We start from the raw sequence: 23,051 nt of genomic DNA, 5'->3' as shown, positions 1-23,051 counted from the left end.
CCTCAGGGCCCGTCCAGCACGCCGGGCAGAGTCCACTGCAAGGCACTGTGCTTTGGAGAGCAGAGACATCATTATAAAAGATTGAAATATACTTTTGTGGGACATTTTAACTACTAATTCCAGTGGGGACTTTTCATTCATTCTGGCTATTTAGGGAGTTCATTCCTTGAGCTTGGCAAGGAGATTGGGGGTGGGGGGGGGGAATATGGTCCAAAAAAACCCAATGGTCCACAAAAGGCCATGTGTTGTAGGATTCCAATTATAAGTTATATCCGGCATAGGTAAATCCATAGAGACAGAAAGCAGATCGGTGACTGCTGGGGGCTGGGGAAGAAGGCAGTGGGGAGTGACTACTTAATGGGTACAAGGGCTCTTTTGGGGGTGATGAAAATGTTTTGGGGGCTCCTGGGTGGCTCAGCCGTTGGGCATCTGCCTTCGGCTCAGGCCATGATCTCAGGGTCCTGGGATCGAGCCCCGCATCGGGCTCCCTGCTCAGCGGGGAGCCTGCTTCTCCCTCTCCCACTCCCCCTGCTTGTGCTCTCTCTCTCACTATCTCTCTCTCTGTCAAATAAATAAATAAAATCTTCAAAAAAAAAATGTTTTGGAACTAGGTAAAGGTGATGGTTACCCAGCACTGGGAACGAACTCAGTACCACAGAACTGTATGCTTTAAAAGTGTTAGGTGAGGGGCACTGGGATGGCTCAGCTGGTTGAACTTCTGGCTCTTGGTTTCAGCTCAGGTCGTGATCTCAGGATTGTGAGATAGAGCCCCGGGTCAGGCTCTGCGCTCACTGGGGAGTCAGCTTGAGGCTCTCTCTCCCTCTGCCCCTCCTCCCTGCTCTCTCTCTCTAAAATAAATAAATACATCTTTAAAAAAAATTGTTAGGCGAATTTCATCTCAATAAAAAAAAAATCCAGTGGCAAAGTGTGTTTTGGGCAATTTTATCTTTTACTGAGATCTCTACTGTGTTCCATCCAACATTTCTTTGTAAAACCTGGTTATTACCTGATAAATCTTAAGTCAGTCCTGGCTAAGGATTTATACGCCCTCTAATGAGGAGAAATGAAAACAAACTTCTAAGAGACAAAAGTTTTACAAGCTGGAGAATTTTCAGCCCGGGGGAGACGGTATCATCTCAAACCATGCCACGTAAGCGAAGCAGGGTCTACCAAAGACTGTCCCACGTTGGGACCATTCCTTCAGTGGCTTCCCAGCGTAACCGAAGCCAGCTCGAGGGAGTCTCCCAGGGAGAATAATTCAAGAGAACATGACTTTGGGCCTTGGGGTTTTTGGCTCCCTTTCCCCTCTCGTAGAGAGAGTTTCTTTCCAGAATGAAGGCGAATTCATCAATTTCTGATGGGAAGGGCGCTGTGCTGCTTGGCACAGCAGAACTGATCTCCACAATTCCATTTCTTTGGGATGGCGCCAGTGAGGATGAGGGGACGTGAGGCGGCCACCCACTTGACCCAGGCTCTCTGGAGGGAGCGTGCGGCCCTCCATTCTCGGTCACTTGCAGCTTTGCCTGGAGACAGTGGATAAGGCTGTGAGCCTTCTCTGCTGGACCCTAGGCCAGTAGGTTAAGGGCCCATGGGTACACTTCCCCCGCTCAGGAAACTGTCGAGAGGAGGCCTGCAGGATGTTGCAATGTTTCACAGATGAAAGGGCAGGCTCCATGGCCTGGGAGCCAGAGTCTGTCCAGAGACAAATGTGAACAGCTTTCCTAGTCTCTGCTGAGTTCAAGGATAGCCTGGGGGACAAGAGATGTGAACAGCTTCCTCGGGTCAACTCTCCCAGAGCCCCTTGATCCTTCTGGAGCACCTTCCCCTGCCTCTTTCACCCTGTGCTCTCCTGTTACCTCAGGTGCCCAGGGAATGAGTTGGTGGCCTGAGTTCTTAGCAAACAGGTGGTTTATGATAAAAAGATGCAATATTTACTGCTACTGCTCTGGCATCTGAGGAACAGGAAGTTTAGAACCTTAATTCTAAATACAAAAACTGGCAGGTTCAGCCCAGTTAAAAATGGACAAAGGACTCGAACACAGATATTTCTCCAAAGGAGATACACATATGGCCAACAAGCATATAAAAAGATGCTCAATATCATTAGTCACTAGGGAGCAAATCAAAACCACGATGAGCTACAGCTTCACACCTACTAGGGTGGCTATATGTAAAAAATAACCCAAAACAACCAAAAACATAAAATGACCAGTGTTGGCGAGGATGTGGAAAAACTGGAGCCCTTAGGTACTGTCAGTGGGACTGTAAAATGGTACAGCCTCTATGGAAAACAGTTTGGGGGGCGCCTGGGTAGCCTAGTCAGTTAAGCATCAGAATCTTGATTTTGGCTCAGGTCATGATCTCAGGGTCGTGAGATCAAGCCCTGAGTTAGGCTCTGTGCTGGGCGTGCAGCCTGCTTAAGAATCTCTCTCTCCCTCTGCCTCTGCCCCTGCACCCCCACTTGTGCTTATGCTCTGTCTCTCAAAAACAACAAAAAAGAAAGGAAACAGTATGGTAGTTCCTCAAAAAATTAAACATAGAATTACCACAGAATCCAACAATTCTACCCTAAGGTATATACTCAAAAGAACTGAAAACATGTATACAAATGTTCATAGCAACACTGAACAAACTGCTTCAGGATAACTCAAAGTTACCTTCAAAACCCTTCCTGGAATCACTTTAAAGCAGTAATTTTTAAAAATTAATTAATTTATTTATTTTAGAGGAGCATAGGGAGAGGGAGAAGCAGACTTTGTGCTGAGTGAGGAGTCCGACATGGGACTCGATCCCAGGACCCTGAGATCATGACCTGAGCAAAAATCAAGAGTTGGTTGCTTAACCGAGCCACCCAGGCATCCCTAAAGGAGGTAAATTTTTTTTTTTTTTAAGATTTTATTTATTTATTTGAGAGAGAGCACATGAGACGGGTTAGGGTCAGAGGGAGAAGCAGACTCCCTCCCGAGCAGGGAGCCCAATACCGGACTCGATCCAGGGACTCCAGGATCATGACCTGAGCCAAAGGCAGTCGCTTAACCAACTGAGCCACCCAGGCGCCCAGGGAGGTAATTTTTAAGTTAAGGGAATTAAGGCGGCCAGGAGGAGACAGCTCACTGGCACTCCAAGATAGTAGTTCTCAAACAAGGCCAATTCAGGTCCATGAGAAGTGTGAATTTATGTCAAACAGTATCACAGAAGCACGTGCGCGTGCACGCGCACACACACGAACACATACACACTAGGCACTGAGGCCCAGTCCCCTCTGCCAGACCCTCATCGCTCAAACAACCGTCATTTCCATCAGAGGGATCTCCATTCCCGTGATGGAATCATCATTGCCGCCAAAGGCACCCAGGTCTTAGACCTTGAAGTTGGGACAGAGTAACAGATGCTCAAGAGGCAAGAAGAAGCCGCACAGGTCATCACTCTCCGCTAATCCCTGCCGGCCCCCTCTTGGGGCTGCTGTCGGCTCCCCAGCACTCTGGCCGTGGGCTGCCCAGCCTGGCTTCTCCCCTGCAGACCCCAGCGTGGATGGCGCCTTGCAAGCGCGCATCAGGTGAGACAGCATGGCGTTTCCATTGGCTGTTGGAGCGTCTTACCTTACTTGAGCTGCCGCACGTTAATCCCATTTCTGCTCTACGGGGGTCATCTTGACCCAGTCTTATTTCCCGTCCATGGGACACCTTGCCAAATATTTGCTGCTTGAAATCTGTCTCCAGGCTAAACACTCCAAACATCTTTTTAAACCATACCTCCCAAAACATCATTTTCACTATTCTCATCTCTGGGTCCTCTTTGGCTCTACTGTCTCTTCTTCATAAGCTGTGGAACTCAGAAGAGAGAACATTACAGATGGGGTCTGAGCAGCTCCTAGCTGTCTATCCTGGACATTATCTTCTAGTCATGCAGCTAGAGATCCAACCTAGATTTTTTATTTTTGATAACTGTATTACCCCTAAGTCTTATTTCACACACTTTCCTGCCAAGCCGAGTATCCACAGGTATCCTTTAAAAATGTCATCTGGTTGGATTTAGTCTACTGCTCTGGCCTGCTGAAATCGTTTTGGACCCTGACTCATTCGTGTATCCATTCTCCCTCCCAAATCTGCCGCCTGCACACTGGGTAAGCCTGCCACCAATACCATTCTTCTTCCAAACCCTTACGTATGACGTGCAACTGTATATATACATCCCCAGAGTGACCATGACTGGTGAACAGCGCTCTTGGCCATTTAGGGCAGGTGTGTCACTTAGCCCACATTTCTTCATCTTCCCTCGTAAGGATCTCATGGGCAACTGACAAACGGGGCTAACAATAGCCGTTCTCTTACCAGCAGTGGTAAAGATTAAGCATAAAGGTCTTAGAGCAGGGCATTGCACACATTGAGCAATCAAATGTTGCTTTTATAGCTGACAAGAAATACAATTAAAAAAAAAAACCAAACCCAACCACCTGGTTTTCCAATTGCCAAACTACCTCCTTATTGGCAACCAGATACAGACAGTAGGCAGCTAGAATCAAGAGAAGGAGCATTGGAGTCCAGGAGCTGGAGTCTCAATCCCGGCTCTCCTTCCAGAATTTCCGTGCTCTGGGCTTAACAATACCTGCCCTCCCAGAGCTATAAGGAGGAGTCAACGAGATCAGGCACGTAAAAGAGGCTTAAAAGTTGGGTCAGGCTATGCAAACATAAAAGAACAGTTTTATGATCATTACTGTTATAAATAACCCAGATCCCGCCTCCATTGGCAGAAACCGGCTGTTATGCCTAGGAAGAACCAGTGGCAGCGTTCAGCCGGCCAGGCAGGGCTTTCAGTACAGAGCAGCTGGACTGCTGCAAGGGAGCCGACTCCTGACCTCCCCTCCCGGCAGCAATCACCTTCTCCCTCGTCTCAGACCGAAATCCAGGCTGGCTTGCAAAGGGCAATGGATCCTCCCACCAGCCTGCAGGAACACACTGTCTCTCCATGGCCCGGCTGCCGAGACCAGAACCTGAGTCATCTGCAGCAGTAACCCAGCAGGTAGTGAAGGGCTGGGGGGGCTGCTCTTAGCTCCCCTGTGGCTTGACCACAACTCATCCTTGGGTTTCTGAACGGAGTGGCAGTTTCCAAGAACACCAGGCTTTTGTCTCCGCCATTCTCAAGGTGGGCCCCCGGGGAACCCTGCTCTTGTCTTGGCTGAGGGTGGGTGCCGCCTTTTTTTTTTTTCTCCTAAGATTTTATTTATTTATTTGAGAGAGAGATTGAGAGAGAGAGAGCACATGAGAGGGGGGAGGGTCAGAGGGAGAAGCAGACTCCCTGCTGAGCAGGGAGCATGATGCGGGACTCGACCCCGGGACTCCAGGATCATGACCTGAGCCGAAGGCAGACGCTTAACCAACTGAGCCACCCAGGCGCCCGGGTGGACGCCTTCTTAGGGAACAAATGTTCTTTATCGAGAAAAGATTTTAGGGGAAATTTTTTGCAAAGGGCTGTCAGAGGGCAACTTGCTGGCCCCTAGCATCTCCGGGTCAAAGACATCCCACAGCAAGGGAAGAGGGAAGGAGATGAATGGCCAACCATAGGCCCCTGGGGAAAGAGCAGCCGTTGAAATGGCAGACATAACTGGCTAAATTTTCCTCTCCTGGTCCATGTAAGGCTGGCTCCCCAACTTCCAGAGGGAATGAACACTGAGGGCAGATTTAAATATATATACATAATTGTTGGCAGGACACTGAGAGGATCATGCCAATGAAACTACTCATAGATCAGGGAGTCTGCCCAGAAAGGCACCGGGAGGAAAGGGCCCAGAAGGGAAGGTAACACTTTCTGTCAGATGACTTTTGGGGCCCAATGGTCTGCGAGTGACCCTTGCTCAACCCACCCCTACAACAGCCTCCCTCAAGACAGGTGGGCTGCTGAAATCATCTAAAAATCATCACAGGACACATGAAAGCTTACTCAGACTTTCACAGCCACCGGTGACTTCTTCTTGTGCCTTTGAACATATTTTGTCTTTTTCTCATTGTGTTCCCTTTGACTATGCACCCACACAGAGAGATGGTGCCTGATTCTCTACACTCATATGCACAGGAACAAGCCACAGACGAACCTCTACATCATGCTGGTTACTGCAGTGTTGCTGATGCTGCTAAGGAATGGAGCTGAGGTGGGACCAGGCTGAGTCCACTGGTGTTATGGGCTGAACTATGTTGCCCCCAAATTCCTATGTTGAAGTCCCAATCCCCAGTACCTCGGAATGTGACTGAATGGGCAGATAAGGTCTTTAAAGAGGTGATTAAGTTAAAAATGAGGCCAGTTAGGGTGGGCTCTACTCCAGTATGACTGGAGTCCTTTGGTAAGAAGAGGGACAACCTGATGAAGAGACAGCAAGAAGACAGCCTTCCACAAGCCAGAGGAGGGAGGTCTCCAGAGAAACCAAGCGTGCCGGCACCTTGATCTTGGGACTTCCAGCCTCCACAATGTGAAAAAATAAATTTCTGTGGTTTAAGCCACCCAGTCTGTGGTATTTTGTTATAATAGCCCTAGCAAATTCATGCAATTGATTTACTTAAAAACCCTCCCCATTCACCAGATTGGAGAGAAAAAGTACAGGATGGAGGACAGTGGACAAGGGACTCCTAACCTCTGACATGCTGTGGATCAAATGTATTTTCCTCCTTAGTCTGAGACGTGCCACTTTGCAAACTGTAGCAAGGTCAAAGTGGGGACAGTCTACTGGACCTTGAAGGCTGGCAAATCCTGCCCTCCCCGGACCTGAAGCTGAGGTAGCCGACAGGCACACAAGTGTCTGGGATGAAACAGGGTGACCAAGCCACAGCCAAGGAGGGACCAACTCCTTCCATCAGCTAACTTTCTGGTTTGGCCTCCTACCCTTGGGGGTTCCGCCTAATCTACATGTCATTGCTGTTATTCCAGAAAAGGGTAAGACCTTGGGGATGAGTGGGCTAGTAGCAGAGTAAAGCAGCCACCAGCAAACTCTCATAGGTTTGACAACCGAACTCAGATCTTCTGGACCAATGTTGCCTTTGGGATTGGGAATTGGGAATCCACCCAATCTCCAAGTTTGCCTGGATGTCTCGGCCCTCCAGCAGCCTCCAGGACCCTGCCAGACACTGGGCTTCCCACTGAGTGTGGGGCCCATCAGAACCACTCCCTGGGGGCCAGGAGTGGACCCCCAGATGGACCCACAAATGCTTACTGCTGCTAAGGGGCCCGGACACACCGATCAATTATCAATCCAACCACAGCTCTCGGGCCAGCGGCCGGGATCAAAGCAAGGAAGGAAGGTATTCGAAAGGTGTTGGCAGGCAGATGTCTGGAGGACCTGGGAGGGGCGACGTGCTCTGGGAGGCTGGCAAAGGGCTGTGCCTTCACTTTCTCAAGGACCCCAGGGTGGGCAGGACTGGCCAATTCAAATGCAAAAGTCTCAGGGCAGGATGACCGGGAAACCTTGCCGTATTCACCGCCATCTCTTTCCAACTCCATCAGAAAAGCCTATAGGTTCCATTCATGTCTCTTCATTCACTCTGGCCATGAGGTTATTTACACGGTGGAGTGAGGGCCCCAATAATCACCACTAGCTGAGATGCACACAAACCAACACACACCTCTGACCCCCTCAAAAGATGAGCCTCAAATCCTATCTCAACCTCCATACAGGAGGAGGAAGAGGGAAGTGTTATAGGGACCGCGTCCTTGGAGGCAGATGAGAATCACAGGAGAACAAAGCGTCTCCTCACATCTGCAGTGCAGTCCCGGGGTCTTAGATGGGCAACGAAGAGGCGGAGGTCTGACGGATAAATGTCCGTGCCTGCCTCCTAGCTCCCCGGCCCTGCTGTGCAAGCCAGGCCCCATCTTCAGCCTCTTTCTGCTGGGACCCAAGGGCTTACCTTGTCCTTCACCAGCTCAGCGGGGCTACCGTGAGGAAGCAGAGGGCATGCTCTAAGTTAAGAGACCAGAAGCAAGACAGCCTCTTCATCATTCTCTGCAAGGTGAGAGGGGGCCAACAAAATAAAACCAAACCAAACCAAAGCACCACCAACAAAGCCCCACTTCCCTAAGGATGAGAGAAACATGGAGGAGAAAAAGAAATCTGCTCTTGGCAGCACTCAGCGGTTACAACGACACCACGTTTACTACCTTGGAAATTTCCGTCTCAACCATCCATTTTCATTTGAGTGTGCGAGTCGCTGATGGTGGGAGGTGAGAGACGAGGTGTGGACCTGCCTGTGAGGGACCCTAGGGCCTGCAGCAGGGCCGACTCCCCACTTAGAAGGCCTTTCACGTGGCCCAAAAGATGCTTACTGTTTTCTCCCTCCCTTCTGATGTGTTTGGTTTAAAATATTTAACCCGAGGCACAATGAAGTGTCTCATTTACAACGTTCTCCTGGACCATTAGGCTGGGACTCCGCGCTCATTATGCTGGAGAACGTGCTACTTACTCATGCAAATCCTGGGAGCCACCAACACAGAGATGGGAGGTGCTCAAGGTACGCTATCAAGGGGTGATTTAATTATGCAGCCATTCAGTGGGCAAAGCAGAGCAATTTTTAGCCAACTGTTCTAGTAAATATTATGGGAAGCCCTTTCATGGAGTGTTCATTCCGGCTTAGTGATTTCAAGCGTGCCCAGATTTCCTCCTCATTCCTGTACACACCCACCCCCAAAGGTGCCACCCGAAGGTGCTAGCCCCAGACCAGAAGATCAAACGGACAATGCATTAGCCGGTATGCCACCCTGAGGTCGATGATTTCTCTTTTTTAACGTTCTAAACACCCGAGGATCACTGACATGTAGAGGAGGACAAACTTTGATAGCCACCGACTTTCCAGCAGCCGGCCTTCCTCTGCCCCTTCCCCCGGCTCTCGGTGGGTCCCGCCAAGCGGCTTCTGGGCGGCCTGCGGTAGCCACGGGTGGGACAGATCAGCCACCGCAAACACACTCCGGCCGTTTGAAACAATACCCAATCACTGCATCCACCCTCCCAGAGCGCCCCAGAGGAAATGGCATCATGACTTTCATTTTACTCCATTTCTGACCGACCACAGGAAAACAACCCGTCCTAACACAATCCTCAGGGTATCCGATGTCAGTGGCTGGACGGGACGCTCCGGAATGTTATCAAGTGACCTCGAGGAGACATTAATTTTCAGGAGCTAAAATAACCCTCCTGATGCACAGGCATGACCGTTTCCCTCCCTGCAGACGCGGATTTCACTTTCCCCAGCCAGAACAGAAAACGCTCATGCATCCCCGTTTCTTCAGAAAAGTCTATAAATAACCCAGGATCAGCAAAATTATGCAAAACATCCTGCTAGAAGAAGAAATGTAAACTAAAACCACTTACACAGAGACTCAGGCTGCCAACTTAATCTGATTGTACGACGACTGTAAACATGTTGTACTTTTGGAACCTGAAGAGATCCACATTAGCACGGATGCCATCACAAAAAAAAAAAAAAAAAGGAAAAAACAAAAACAAAAAACAACTAAACAACAAAAGCCCAACCCTGAACCAGAGCAACGAGATCCGGTGCTCTGCAGGGTCCGGGACCCGCGGCTGACCAGCTGCAGAAGCACCAACTAGCCGAGCTCGCACACGCCAACTGTTTTGACTACAGGCACTTGTTAAACACAGAGTTTCAGGTCCTACCAGTTGGACACCAGAAGTTCATAGAACTGACCCAGTGCCAAGAACAACAAGCACAGAAAGCGAAACGGCTGCCTCGTGCGCCGTGTTTTTGTTAACTGTTTATGCAAGCCCCAAAGCAATTGGGGAACAATTAAGAATAAAGCAGAACTTAAATAACAAAAGCAAAAGATTACCACCTTGAAGGAAATGGAGATGTTGGCAGATAAAGGACAGACGTCAACCTAGTTTATTGGTGGGGTGGGTGGGGGGTTTTCGGAGAGAAGGGGGGGAGGGGCAGGTGTCACATGACAAACTGCCGTTATTAGCAGAAGGAACCGGGTGCTTCCTCGAAGCATCTTTTACTTTGAGAGTGACTTAGGAGATCGTGCAAATGCTGAGGACTTGGTGCACATCTGGGGGTGACTGCAGAAGCCCTGGGATTTGTAAGTTGGCAAATCCCAGAGGAGAAAAAAGGGGCGTGCTCAACGGAGATTTCAAGACACAGGAAAGGGACTTCCAAGCTCCCTGCTCCGTGCAGTGAGATCACCGAGGCTCACAGGAAGCAGACGGAGGGGGCCGTGTCCCTGGACTGTTTCTGTCCTGGTCCTGAGAAAGGTTTCCCTGTCCCCTTTGGGCTTAGGGTTGCTGGGGTCAAGCTTTCTCCTTTATCCAGGACTGCACTCTGTGTTCCTTTGGTGACAGTGAATAAAGTATTTTTATCTGGAAAAATAAAAAGGAATGTTTACATCACTTATTTAACCAGGTTTTCCATTTCTTTCCAGAATGCGCAAAGCACCATCTCAGGTTAGGATCAAGACAATTAACCGGGGGCGCCTGGGTGGCTCAGTTGGTTGGGCGGCTGCCTTCGGCTCAGGTCATGATCCTGGAGTCCTGGGATCGAGTCCCGCATCGGGCTCCCTGCTCAGCGGGGAGTCTGCTTCTCCCTCTCCCGCTCCCCCCTCTTGTGCTCGCTCTCTCTCTCAAATAAATAAATAAATAAAATCTTATAAAAAAAAAAAGACAATTAACCGGATAAAATGTTAGAATTATCTGAGGATTTGAGAAACTGAATTCCAAGAGAACTGGGGTGTAGATATAAGAGTGAGAAATTTTAAATTGCTTAGTGGGTTCAAGCCCTCCTCCCATTATCTATCTACCTATCTATCTATCTATTTATCTATCTATCATCTATCAAAGGAGATTTCAAGCAAGCCTAGCTAAGACAGTCTCTTTTTAAATCAGGGTCGGGAGGCCATTAGGGGAGGAGGAATATTTGCACGTCCTTATCGCAGGAGACACAAACTTTTTAAAAACCTTTCAGCCAGCTGCAAGCCCTCAGGCGGGACTTAACTTCCTCATCTTGACACCTGAATCATCCTCACTCTTCATTTCAGAAAGAGCCCATGCAATTAACACAGTTCAATCTCTTATTGGTATATTAAGCTGACCAATCCCAGCTAGCCTAGTTTTAATCCCTCTTTTGCATAGAGGACCTGAATGAGAACTGCACGCCTAGCCCTGCCCCCTCTTTGTCTTCCTTAGAATACGGTCCAGGTTTCTACCAGAATCTGTGTCTCCTCGATTCCAATTCTAACTGCCCAAGTGAATGCCTGTTGGCTTAAATTTTCAGTGAGTTCTTTCTTGGTCTACACTATTTATCTATCACCTACCTTTGATCTGAAGAATCAAATGTTGCCACTTCCCCACTCCAGAGGGTTAGGGAAAAGTAATGAGTAAGGAGTAACAGGTTGTTGGGAAAAGCCACTGTGACTTAGGCCATATTCATATTTATTGTGGAGAGTAAATGTTGTTCCTCTGGTTCCGGGGGTCAGTAGTACAATGGTGGTGGACATGAGCCCACCTGCTGGCTGCCCCTTTCCTCCCAAAGGAACCCACATTTTATTACAAACTATATATAGAAATGGTTTCGCTGCCATCTGAAATGGAGCCCCCTTGGAGCGAAACACAGCAGTTGCCTGACAGATAAGAGAGAAGAGCAAAGGCAATTGAAAGCATCCAAGACAAAGGAAGGAGCTGGGGAGGAAGAAGGCTGGGGTGGGGGAGGGGAGCACGAGGGAAGGGCTGCCACCCGGAGAGAAGGATCAGGTATGGCAAAGTGAGTCTCGAACCAGCCCTGGCCTCTGGGTTGGCAACTGACTCCATAAAGTGACCCCAGAACTTTAGCGAGGCGTGCCCTTCACGTAGAATGCCATGGTTTACGTGTCCCCTTCATGCACATTATATTATTTGACCCTCAGAAACATCCTGAATGGGCAGGGCCCAAGCAACAAAGGAACAAAGCTGAGGCTGAGGAGCTGAGGCCTGGGAGCGAGGGAGCGATGACTCGCATGCTGGGCTGGCGTGGTGTCTTCTGTTCGCAAAGCACTTTAAAAGTGGTGGGCTTTATCATTCCCATTTTCAGACAAGTACAATGAGATTCTGGAGCGGCCACAAACCATGTCCAAGGCCAAACTGCAAATAACACGCAGCGCTGGGTCTCCTAATTCCTCATCCAGCCTTTCTTGCTTGCCTCTACCATGTTCCCAGAACACATAATGATTGAACCAAAAAGGCCACCAAAGTGGTTGTATTATAAGAGCATATATCATCTCTAGATTTTCTCAGAATTGTCTTCATGGCTTTTTGGTAGCAGTTCAGATTGCAACTCCCTAACACAGAAGGTTCTTCTTCACGCCTGTGAACTTCGGACATGTGGACTGCAGAGCTCCTATGTCAATGGGAAGCCCCCACCTCCAGCCTGTTTGCACCCTGTCCTTCTTTGATTTGATTAGTTCACCAGTGTGCTAACCCCTGGCTCTTCCCCCAATCCTCGTCTAAGGAGAAGCCTGAGCAGAGTGACCCAGCAGGCCTGCCAAACTGAAAATTATGATGGAGTTTGCATTTCCAAGGTGTGCTATCTTGCATGTAGGAGGGATTTGGCTTAGCACGCGGTTTGGTGGATGTCTTCTTCATGGGTGTATTTCAGAGCTATGCTTCTGTTGAGTTCTTTTGCAGCAGGGGCCACTGAAAATATTGGATCAAATGGGGTCCCACTGTCGTGTTCCTTGTCTGTGCCGAGTGGACACGCTCACAGCTTGATAGAAAATGATATCACTATTGCGTGATACACCGTAAGTAAGTTTATTGCAGGTTTGGGGCACTCCCTCCGAGGGGACATGGTAGTTACTTCCTGCAGATGGCCACAGGGTTTGTAGAGGGGGGAATGGGGACATTTGTTGGGGCCCCAAGTGCTCAGGGCCATGACCAGTGATGCCGAATGTGGAGGGCAGTGGGGAGACGGTCCGGAGGTGAAGATTACAGAGTTCTACAGTGTTTGGCCACTGCCTATGAATCTACCTCTTCCCTTCCTTTCTCCCCGAAAACACAACAAGAAAACATAGAAGCCAGAGGAGCTGGGGGTCAAGGTGGACCTTATGTTCAAAGTGACTAAAGCAGCCTAGCTGGTGAGGACTAATCAGAAGCACAAGCTCCTGTTGACTGTAGAGGCTCTGTGGTCAGAGGACTGCACAGGTGGCACCTCTCACTGGTTTATTTGAGGTGGTTTTGGTGACCACAGGACATTTGCATCCATACTGCCTGAAAGGAATACAGGGCCTGGGTAAATGAGAACAGTCTCGGCGAGAAAACTCATTTGCTTACAAGATACAAATCGAGTAGAGTACTTCCACATAACTTGTGACTCCTCTGAGCAGAGAGACCGCTTTTTTAAAACCAAAAGTGGAACACATGGTTTGACAAGCACTGGCATATTTAGGGAAGACAGGGTATGCTATTTAAAATTAGCAACTTCTGAAAATCCTTGAGGCATGACCACCCGATCTGTACCTATCAAATTAGTGAAAGTGGGCTAAGAGCGGGCTATGGAATATTAGCAGAAACTTGTAGTTAGTACACAAAGGGGTTCTACCATAGACCAGACAAATAGTGCTCTGTCGACGGATACGGGGGTTTTGGGAAGGCAGGTGAGCACAGTACATCCAGCCCCTGGAGGAGGATGGCATCAAGGGAGACAGAGCTGGGGCCCTGGACCCACATTCTGGGAGTTGGGCCTCCCCCTAGCGAGGGGAGCTGCCTCAGAGTCCATACACACAGGAGGAAGCAGGTCAGGGACTAGTAAAGTCTTCAAAACATGGCCCAGACACATGGAAAGCTGTTCAGGAAAAGGAGAGCCAAAAAAAAAAAAAAAGGACAGAGGTCTGAGGTGTCAGGAGACAGAAAGGCAAGCGTGTCAGCAGCTGTGGCCACAGATCTGGCTTCACCTCTTGGGTCCTCGTCCCTGACATTCCCTGCACACCTTCAGGTCAGGACCTGCGGCCCAGCTCAGTGCTCTTCACTTCTGCCTGGATTCACGGGGGCTGAGCCAGCCTTCCTGATCTTACCTGGGACTGGCTTTTGGCTTAATCCTTGGTGATGTGGACTCATGACCAAAGCCACGGGGCCAGTGGTACCCACACGGAGGCCACATACCCTGGGGTTTTCAGGAGAGTATCAATTTCAGCCAGCCTAAGCCCTACTGCACCACAATTTGCAAAGTGGCTTTATACGTGGGTTGACTGGAATCGGATCACTGGACTGCAGGTTCCTTGAGGGCCAGTTCCGAGCCTCCTTTATCTTGAAGGCTCTCGCCTAGCCCAGCATAAAAGCCTTGCTGTGAGTTTTTAATATGCGTTTTGAATGAACGACTGAAATTCCTCGTAATGTATACCACAAAGATACATGTATACCTCACTAGGTATACCTCCGGAAGGTGATTACCTTCACATTAAATATGTCTCAGATCTGGTGTTTTAATTAATTTTCTTTTAATCAATTATTTTAAAGTACAATATTTTATTTTGCTATTTTTTTAGATTTCTCTTTCCTCCCCTCCAGTCAAATTTGGTGTTTTGGGTTTTTTTTTAAAAGAATTTATTTATTTGAGAGACAGAATGCATGAGCGAGCGAGCGAGAGAGAGAGAGCGTGCGCGCAGGAGCAGGGGGAGGGGCAGAGGGAAAGGGAGAAGCAGGCTCCCCACTGAGCAGGGAGCCCGACGTGGAACTCGATCCCAGCACCCTGGAATCGTGACTTGAGCCGAAGGCCTTTAACCGACTGAGCCACCCAGGTGCCCCTCAAATTTGGTGTTTTTAAAAGTTATGTTTGTGATTCAAGGTAGGGAGAAGGTAGAAAGGCTTTCCACTTAAAATTTAAAACACTAAATCTTCAAAAAAAAATTGGAGGCACTTTATAACAGGAATCTTTCCAAAAGATCATCCCACTGTACTTTGTCCTCTTAAATGGAAGACTTTGAACATTGTTTGATCCTTTTTTGTGTGTGTGTGTGATAACTCAAGATCACCATTCAGGGCATTCTGTTCTAAACCTCGCTGTAAAATGGTGATGACTTTAGAGCCCTACAACTGTCGCCTTCCAACTTCCTGACCCCAATCCACCGGAAGTCATAAATTTTACCCTGCGCCCTAGTGTGAGCACATGGATGTGACCAAAATTCCGAAAGATAATATTTTCTCTTCATGGGGCAGCTGGGTGGCTCAGTCGGTTGAGCTCTGCCTTCGGGCTCAGGTCATGATCCCAGGTCCTGGGATCGAGCCCCACGTCGGGCTCCCTGCTCAGGGCGGAGCCTACTTCTCCCTCTCCCTCTGACCCTCCCCCCGCTTGTGCTCACTCTCAAATAAATTTTAAAAATCTTAAAAAAAAAGAAGATATTTATCTTCACTAAGTAAGAACCACGCTGACAACGTTCTCGTCTCCCGCGTGTAAAACGATGGCCAGGACTCACAAAGCTGACTGCCCCACCATCACAGGCGGTGCCCGCAGTTTGCAAACACTGAGAAAGTGTGCAGGGCGATGTGTCCCAGCACAGACGGGGCCCCCACTTCCCACCCTCTGCCGTTCACTTCTATTCTCCCACACTCTGGGGTCACTTCTGTTTCCCGGCAGGGCCTGCCTCCCTAATCCTTCTCAGAGTGCTAATTTGCTGAACCTGGTGCCTGGATGCGCTAAGTGGAAGCTGCATGTCAGTGACAGCCCGATGGGTTCTCCCGTGGATGCCCTGTGGGGCTCAGAGCTCGTTGAGGGCTCCTGGCCGGGTTCCCAAGGAGCTTCACTCAGCCGCAGAGTTCAGGATACCGACATGGGACGCGCCACACGGAGACACCTGCACATGCACTCGAGTCTTTCTTTTTGGAAGGAGTACTCCGACGCTGAGGCCCTTTTGTCGCTGAAGGGCTACTGGAATGACAGAAGCTCCCAGCAGCAGCCCTGCGTCCTGAACTACCAGACCTGGGCTCCCGTGTACGAGGAGGTGACTGCGCAAGTAAGTGACCCTACTCTAGGCAGTTTGCAATGCCGTAGCCTGGCTTTCCGCTCCCAGCCGAGCTGCCCTTTGCCCTGTTGTCGACTAGCTCTTCCTGGTCTACACTTCAACTGTTGGGACTCTTTCCACCCAAATGCAAAGAAGACAAACTAATCCATAAATGAAACCTCCCCCTGGAGGAATTTTGAAAAGTGTGTGCATGTGTATGTGCGCATGGGTACATTAAAAGTAGATACCCTTTTTTTTTTTTTGAGAGTAGATATCTTATATTGATTTTTAAAAAATTACAGCAAAAGGGGTAGATACTGTGCCCCTAAGCAAATCTAAATAACAAGTGGTCAGGCCTGGGTAAGTAAATTTCTGACCCTGCTACTCCATGGAATGCTAGGAAGCTATAAAAATGATGATGTAGATCTATACTTACTGAAATGTGTCCTCAACAATTTTAAATGGGAAAAAAAAGGCAGATTTCAAAGTAATGTCTATAATAGGATTCCACTTTTATTTTTTTTAAATAAAAGATATATGCATATAGATACACATGTACAACACATAGACAAACACATACATGCAGAAAAACAATGGTCAAGTTTTACACCAAAATTTACTTTCTTATATTTCTCGAAATTTGGGCAGTTTTTACAATGTATTACTTTTATAATAATAAAGAAAAGCAATTTTCACTTTGAAAAAAAATAAAACTACATTATTATGCAAAACAGTATACTTCTGCCGGGGCTTCCCCACCCCATCCTCAGCTCAGTTGTGACTGTTGCCATGGGAACTTTGTTCTGTCCTGGCATCAAGGAGGCAGGATACTCAGGTGGGGCTTTCACCTTTGGCTCTCACTAGTTAGGTCTTTTCAAACTCTCAAAAGAGTTCTACTCTTATAAAAAGAAGGGTAAGTTGAATCTTTACTAGAAAATGTTTACAATAATGCACTTTAAGGCAAAGGAAAGGCTTATGGTTGTACTTGTAAGGCTCATGCTCTCTTCTCTGATGGAATTAAAGGGAGAGTAGGGGCGCCTGGGTGGCTCAGTCTTTAAGCGTCTGCCTTCGGCTCAGGTCATGATCTCAGGGTCCTGGGATCGAGCCCCGCAGCGGGCTCCCTGCTCAGTGGGAAGACTGCTTCTCTCTCTCCCACTCCCCCTGCTTGTGTTCCCTCTCTCGCTGTGTCTCTGTCAAATAAATAATAAAATCTTAAAAAAAAAAAAAATAAAGGGAAAGTAAATCCCCAAGCAAGAAGGGGAGGGCTTTTACTTCCCTGCAGAAACAGGGCTACCCACGGGGTCTCTCCATTCTATAGGAAGACAAATTAAAGAGTTGACATGATCTATAGTCTAAAGATTTATTTGAGAGAGAGAGTTCGCGCCCAAACATGCAAGCAGATCGGGGTAGGGACGGAGAGAGAGCAGGGCCACAGAGAGAGTCTTAAGCAGACTCTGAACTGAGCAGGGAGCCCAACGCGGGGCTCGATCTCACCACTTTGAGATCAGATCCTGAGCCAAAAGCTTAACTGACTGCGCCATGCGGAGCCCCTGTCATCTATATTCTAAAGCTAGTTTTCTCCCAAGCCAGAGTCAAATCAAAGCAAAAACCAAAGTTGGGTTTAAGGACAGGAATAACCCCTAACTCTTGTTAGTGCTGTTCTCCACAAAGTTTATTCACATCCGTGGGATAACTGGTACCTCCCTTAAAAAATGACTAGGGAGGGAGGGCAGGGCAAGCTCTCTTGGTTTACAAATGAGGAATGTAAAATTTATCAGTGTGAGGCAATTTGCCTAAGGCCTGCCTACTGGGAACTGGTAGAGACAGGATTCAAACCCAGTTCTCCTGGGTGTGTTCTCTTTGTTCTGTGCTACAGCATTGTCTATAAATAGAGTAACCATATACTTTATTATCCTAACTGGACACCTCTGAAAGTAAAAGGTGGTGTGAAATGGATGCGCTGGCCCCAGGGCAACTTTCCCGAACAATCCAGGATTTTATGGTCACTTTGGATATAATCCAGCCCCCCTGCCCGCCACTGAATGCCTTTTGAATAGGATGAAGAAATGGAACTTGGTTACAATGTCTATAATTTAAAGTACTTGAATAAAAATAAATAAAAGAGAAAAAAAGTATTTGAGTCTGACTGGTATTCTACTGTGAATGAGCCAGTGAGTCTGGGCTTTACCTCTAGGGGTGATCAGCTCACATGCTATTAAGAATACAAAGTCCTGGGGCGCCTGGGTGGCTCAGATGGTTAAGCATCTGCCTTCGGCTCAGGTAATGATCCCAGGTCCTGGGATCGAGCCCCGCGTCGGGCTTCTGGCTCAGCGGGGAGCCTGCTTCTCCCTCTCCCTCTGCCTCTCTCCCTGCTCATGCTCTCTCTCTCTATCTCTATCTCTGTGTCTCAAGTGAATAAATAAAATCTTAAAAAAAAAAAAAAGAATACAAAGTCCAGGGGTGCCCTGGTGGCTCAGTTGGTTAAGCGTCTGCCTTTGGCTTAGGTCATGATCCCAGGATCCTGGGGTTGAGTCCCATGTCAGGCTCCCTGCTCCTCAGGGACTCTGCTTCTCCCTCTGCCCCTCCCCCCAACTCGTTCTCTCAATCGCTCTCCCAAAAAAATAAATAAAATCTTAAAAAAAAAAAAGAATACAAAGTCCAGATTGGGCAACCGGTATTAATCTGAGAGGTCACACTCCAAAAGTGGCTACTTTAAGGGGAGGTACGTGGGGTGGCGGGCAAAGTAGGTGCTGGGGATTAAAGAGTACACTTATCATGATGAGCACTGAGTAATGTACAGAACTGCCGAATCACCATATTGCACACCTGAAACTAATATAACACAGTTTTTTAACTATACTGGAATTGAAATAAAAAACTTAATAAAAATTAAAAAAAACCAAACAACCCACCACAAAATCCCCCAAAGTGGCTGGCTACTTTAAATCCTTTCACTATCCATATTTTGATCAACACTCTGAACAAAAAAAAATGGGCTTCTGTTTGGTGAAACTTGTGACTTGGTATAAGGAATGCTAGAAATGGATCTTTTTGGTGACATTAGAGGTATTCAAGATATGTGGCCTGGCCAAAGACCTTTAGAGACATCCCACCCTTGAAAAAACGGGGTTTGGATCCAGCGAGGCCTGTCCCTTCACCCTTAGGGACTGCACCGGAGGCTGCCTTGTGCAGCCAGTGAATTAGAAGGGTTGATGACAGCATGGTGCTGATTTGGGGAAACAGAGTCCTGTGTTTGGAATATTCTTGCAGCTGCCTCGAGAGAACCTTTTGTATAGGTATGGCTGGGATACCTCCAAGGAGGGGAGGCTGGGACTTCATCACGTTTACTGAGTAGGTTAAGTCAATTGTTTTCTTCCCACTAGTGGATACACGTTTGTTTGATCAATGCTGTATCTACGGTAGCCTTCAGTCTGACGGGAAAATTCACTATAACCTGGTAGCGAGGTTATGGGGGAAAAGCAGTCCCCTCCCCCTCATCCTTCTACAACGTTCTACAGTGGCAACTGTTTCCGACCAGAACCTAGGAGTTCTGTACGGCCAAACCAGCTAATGTCAGTCCACAGTGAGCATGCCTCTGGGTGAGTCTCTAGCAGGTAGAATTCAGGAAGGGATCCCTTAAAACATATTCTTTTCTGGGCACTTGGGTGGCTCAGTCGGTTGGACATCTGCCTTCGGCTCAGGTCATGATCTCTGGGTCCTGGGATCAAGCCCTGCATCAGGCTCCCTGCTCAGTGGGGAGTCTGCTTCTCCCTCTGCCTCTGCACCCCCCCACCCCCCGCTCATGCTCTCTCTCTGGCAAATAAATAAATAAAATCTTAAAAAAAAAAAAAAGTATGTGACAGACATTTGTCCAGTGAATAATAGAAATGAATAGAATTCTTTTATTTCTAGAATCTATTTTTATTTATTTATTTATTTATTTTTTATTCTTATGTTAATCCCCATCTAGAATCTATTTTATTAACTAATCTGTGATTGTGCTTTACTCCACTAAATGATCACGGATCCTCATATACCATAATTTGCTGCTTACTCTGAATTAAGTTAGTACCTTAAAAAGTAACAAATAACCAGCGGGCAGGGGTGCCTGGCTGGCTCACTCAGTAGAGCGTGACTCCGAATCTTAGGGTTGTGAGTCTGAGCCCCACGTTGGGAGGAGAGATTACTTATAAAACAAAACAACACAACAAGCTGGTAATAAAAACCACTGGGATGACATGGTTTAATCTTCACAATAACACAATGAATTGGTATCATCACCTTCAAGTCTAGATGAGGCACTCAAAGTCCAGAGCAGTTAAAACTTAAGTGAATCAAGGCAGAACCTGAATTTAGGACTTGAACTCTGTCGGACTCCGAATCCAAGTACGCTCTGCTATCTGGAGTTAGCAATTCCTCAGTGTGGCAGGCATTGAGTTTTTTTAAATTTAATTTTATTTTTATTACTTTTACTCTACTCACTTCGTGTCCTGCTATTGAACACACACATCTTTTGGCACTTCATCTTATTTTATTAATAGCTTTTTTTTGCAGGGGGGAGGAAAGCTAGATGGATGTTGGAATATATGAACCAGCTTTCCAGTTCTTTTGCTTTTAATTATTTTGATTGACATGTGGCATTGAGAGATGTCTAATGGCCTCTCCAGTCTTTGAGCCGAGGAAGAATCAGTCCCTAGGAATCTGTCACAGCACTTACCTCCAGGGCACCAGGCGCTCTGGCTCATTCTGATACCCCCCTCCTCCCCCGGCATCCTTCCCTCCTGCCACACTGGACTACTGAGAGCCTTTTGTTTCATGCCTCTGTGACTTGGTGCACAGTGTTCTCTCCCTGGAATCCACCCTTTCGTTCTTCACCTTAGTTAACTCTTCGTCTTCTTTCAAGATCCAGTGCACAGGGTACCACATTCAGGCTATCTGGGGGACCGTGCCACCCTGCACCTCTCCCAGGTCGCACTCCAGTCCACCTCTCAGTGCTTCTAGGACATGCTGGGCACACCCACTTAGTGTGTGGTGCACGGCTCTGGACTGACCTGCGGGCCGGCCTCCCTCTCCTACGATTCCCTAAAGAGCCCAAGTCAAAGCTCCCGTCTCCGTGCTGGCACTCCAAGTGTGCTAGAGAATGTGCAGATAAATCATGAAATGATTCGCCAGTCCACGGTAAAGCGAGAGAGAATGCAGGGACCAGCTAGGCCAGCAGTTTTTAGTGGTCTACTTGTCTTAGCCAGTGGGCTCAAAAATTATTATTATTATTATTATTATTATTTTTAATAGATTTCATTTATCTATTTGAGAGAGAGAGAGCACAAGCAGAGGGAGCTGCAGGCAGAGGGAGAGAGAGAAGCAGGCTCCCCACTGACCAGGGAGCCTGATGTGGGACTCGATCCCAGGACCCTGGGATCATGACCTGAGTCGAAGGCAGATGCTTAACCGACTGAGCCACCCACGTGCCCCTCAAAAATTATTTTTTAAGCCTAAGAGCATGAGAGTGGGTTTTTATGAGAGGCAACAGTCTATTTAATTTTGAGTGCTCTGCTCCTTTGCTTGTTACAAAACAACAACAACAACAACAACAACAACAAAACACCTCTGGAGAAATTTTCCCAGTGCAACCAGTTACAGGTCGCTGGTGCTTTGCCGGCTACCAGCATCCCCTCAGGGGCTGGGGGTGATCTGACAGCACCCATGGGCCAGGCGGCCCTGGCAGTTCATGGGGCGCTCACCAACTCCAGGGTGCCCAGCTGAGCTGAGAAGTTACTGGGTCCCAGATGCATGACCTGAGCTGAGCCGCAGCTTGATCTGACCGTGGGATTCCGGCCCAATGAAATAAACAATTCCCAGCAGAGCCTGACCCTTCAGAATGCGATTCTTTCTAACCACACTGTGTAGATAAAAATAATTTAGTGATTTCCTCCCATGAAACTCTTGGGCATAAACCAAGAAGTCTGCAGCATGGCTGTTGGGATGCTACTGTACGTATGTAAATATTTAGGCGTTCCTGAGTTCTTATCAGTGTTTATCAGCAGGGATGCACCTGGCATTTTTGGTGGGATAATTTTTCCTGGGGCGGCGCCATCCCAGGCATGGCAGAGCACTTAGCACCTCTGATCTAATCAATGCCGGTTACAACGACAGCCACAAAACGCACATTTCCAGACATGCCTGGGGTGAGAGCTGTCACGAGTCCTGGGATTTCTGGTGGGGTTAGCTTTGATTCATTCGGCAGCAGCAGGGTCTTGGAAGGGATCAAAGAAGCCACCCACACCGGTCGGGGGTCGGGACAAGGAAGTTAGAGAGCCTGAGGGAGAGCCTGCCTGAGAACGAGGCCTGTCTGTGGGAGACAGTGGAGGTCCACAGAGCAGGAAGGATGCCTGGGTCCCTTGCATAAAGAAGTCAAAGCGTCCAGGGAGCTGGCCTGCCAGAACCAAGACGTCAGAGCTGAAGCAGAGGCCGACATGGTGCAAAAGGGATAAAAGATGAGCAGGGGGTGGCGAAAAGCAATGGTGTGAACTCTGGCGACACTCAGCCTCCTCCTCCCAGCCTGTAGGGGCCAAGAAGGACACGCAGACGGGACAGCTCCAAAGGTCCCAAGGTTCTGCGGAGCAGCGAGCTCTTCTCTCTTGCCTGGCCTTAAGAGAGCAAGGACAATGCAACAACCCCATCCCTGCCACCATCCACCACCGTGGTGAGCCCGGCCCATGTCACCCACTGCTGAGAACTTCCAAGTCCCTCAAAGTGACCTTCAAAAGGGCATCTTGACCGCAGAGGGAGAGAAGCTCTAATAGCAGCCAGGGAGGAAAAACGCACCAAAGTGCTGACTTAGAGGGGCCATTGCGCGCAGACCCCACAGCGATCACGTGGATTTCGGGGCCAGACGCTCGCTCAAGAGCCCGAGCGGGAGGGTGCTGGGCAAAGCTGCTGGGAAGCTACTTACTCCTTTGTCTCATCTTTCTCACTTATCTGAAATTTATTTTATCTTGCTCTGTTGTTTGCAATTTTACAAGCAGCCTTAGATCCTTTTGCAACAAGGCTGGGTATAAATAAAGAAAAAAATGAAATACACGGCTGTGCCCCCAGCA

The 23,051-nt window shown here is 48.2% G+C and overlaps 1 protein-coding gene across 4 annotated transcripts in view; it reads right to left on the bottom strand.

The window, feature by feature from the left end:
* Window positions 1-23,051, bottom strand: part of ATXN7L1 (ataxin 7 like 1) — a 232,862-nt gene that overhangs the window by 62,621 nt on the left and 147,190 nt on the right. Inside the window, exon 1 of one of the 4 annotated variants that reach the window (XM_035020378.1) lies at window positions 9,347-9,813. The exons of the other annotated variants lie outside the window; for them this stretch is intronic. The gene's annotated coding sequence lies outside the window, so the exon portion shown is untranslated. Of the gene's footprint in view, window positions 1-9,346; window positions 9,814-23,051 lie in introns of those variants that run through there. 4 annotated transcript variants of the gene reach the window in all.

The sequence above is a fragment of the Mirounga leonina genome, unplaced genomic scaffold (genome assembly GCF_011800145.1).
Source record: "Mirounga leonina isolate KUSES-001 unplaced genomic scaffold, KU_Mleo_1.0 Mir_174, whole genome shotgun sequence".
Lineage (NCBI taxonomy): Eukaryota > Metazoa > Chordata > Mammalia > Carnivora > Phocidae > Mirounga > Mirounga leonina.
This window is presented reverse-complemented; position numbering and strand designations above follow the sequence as displayed.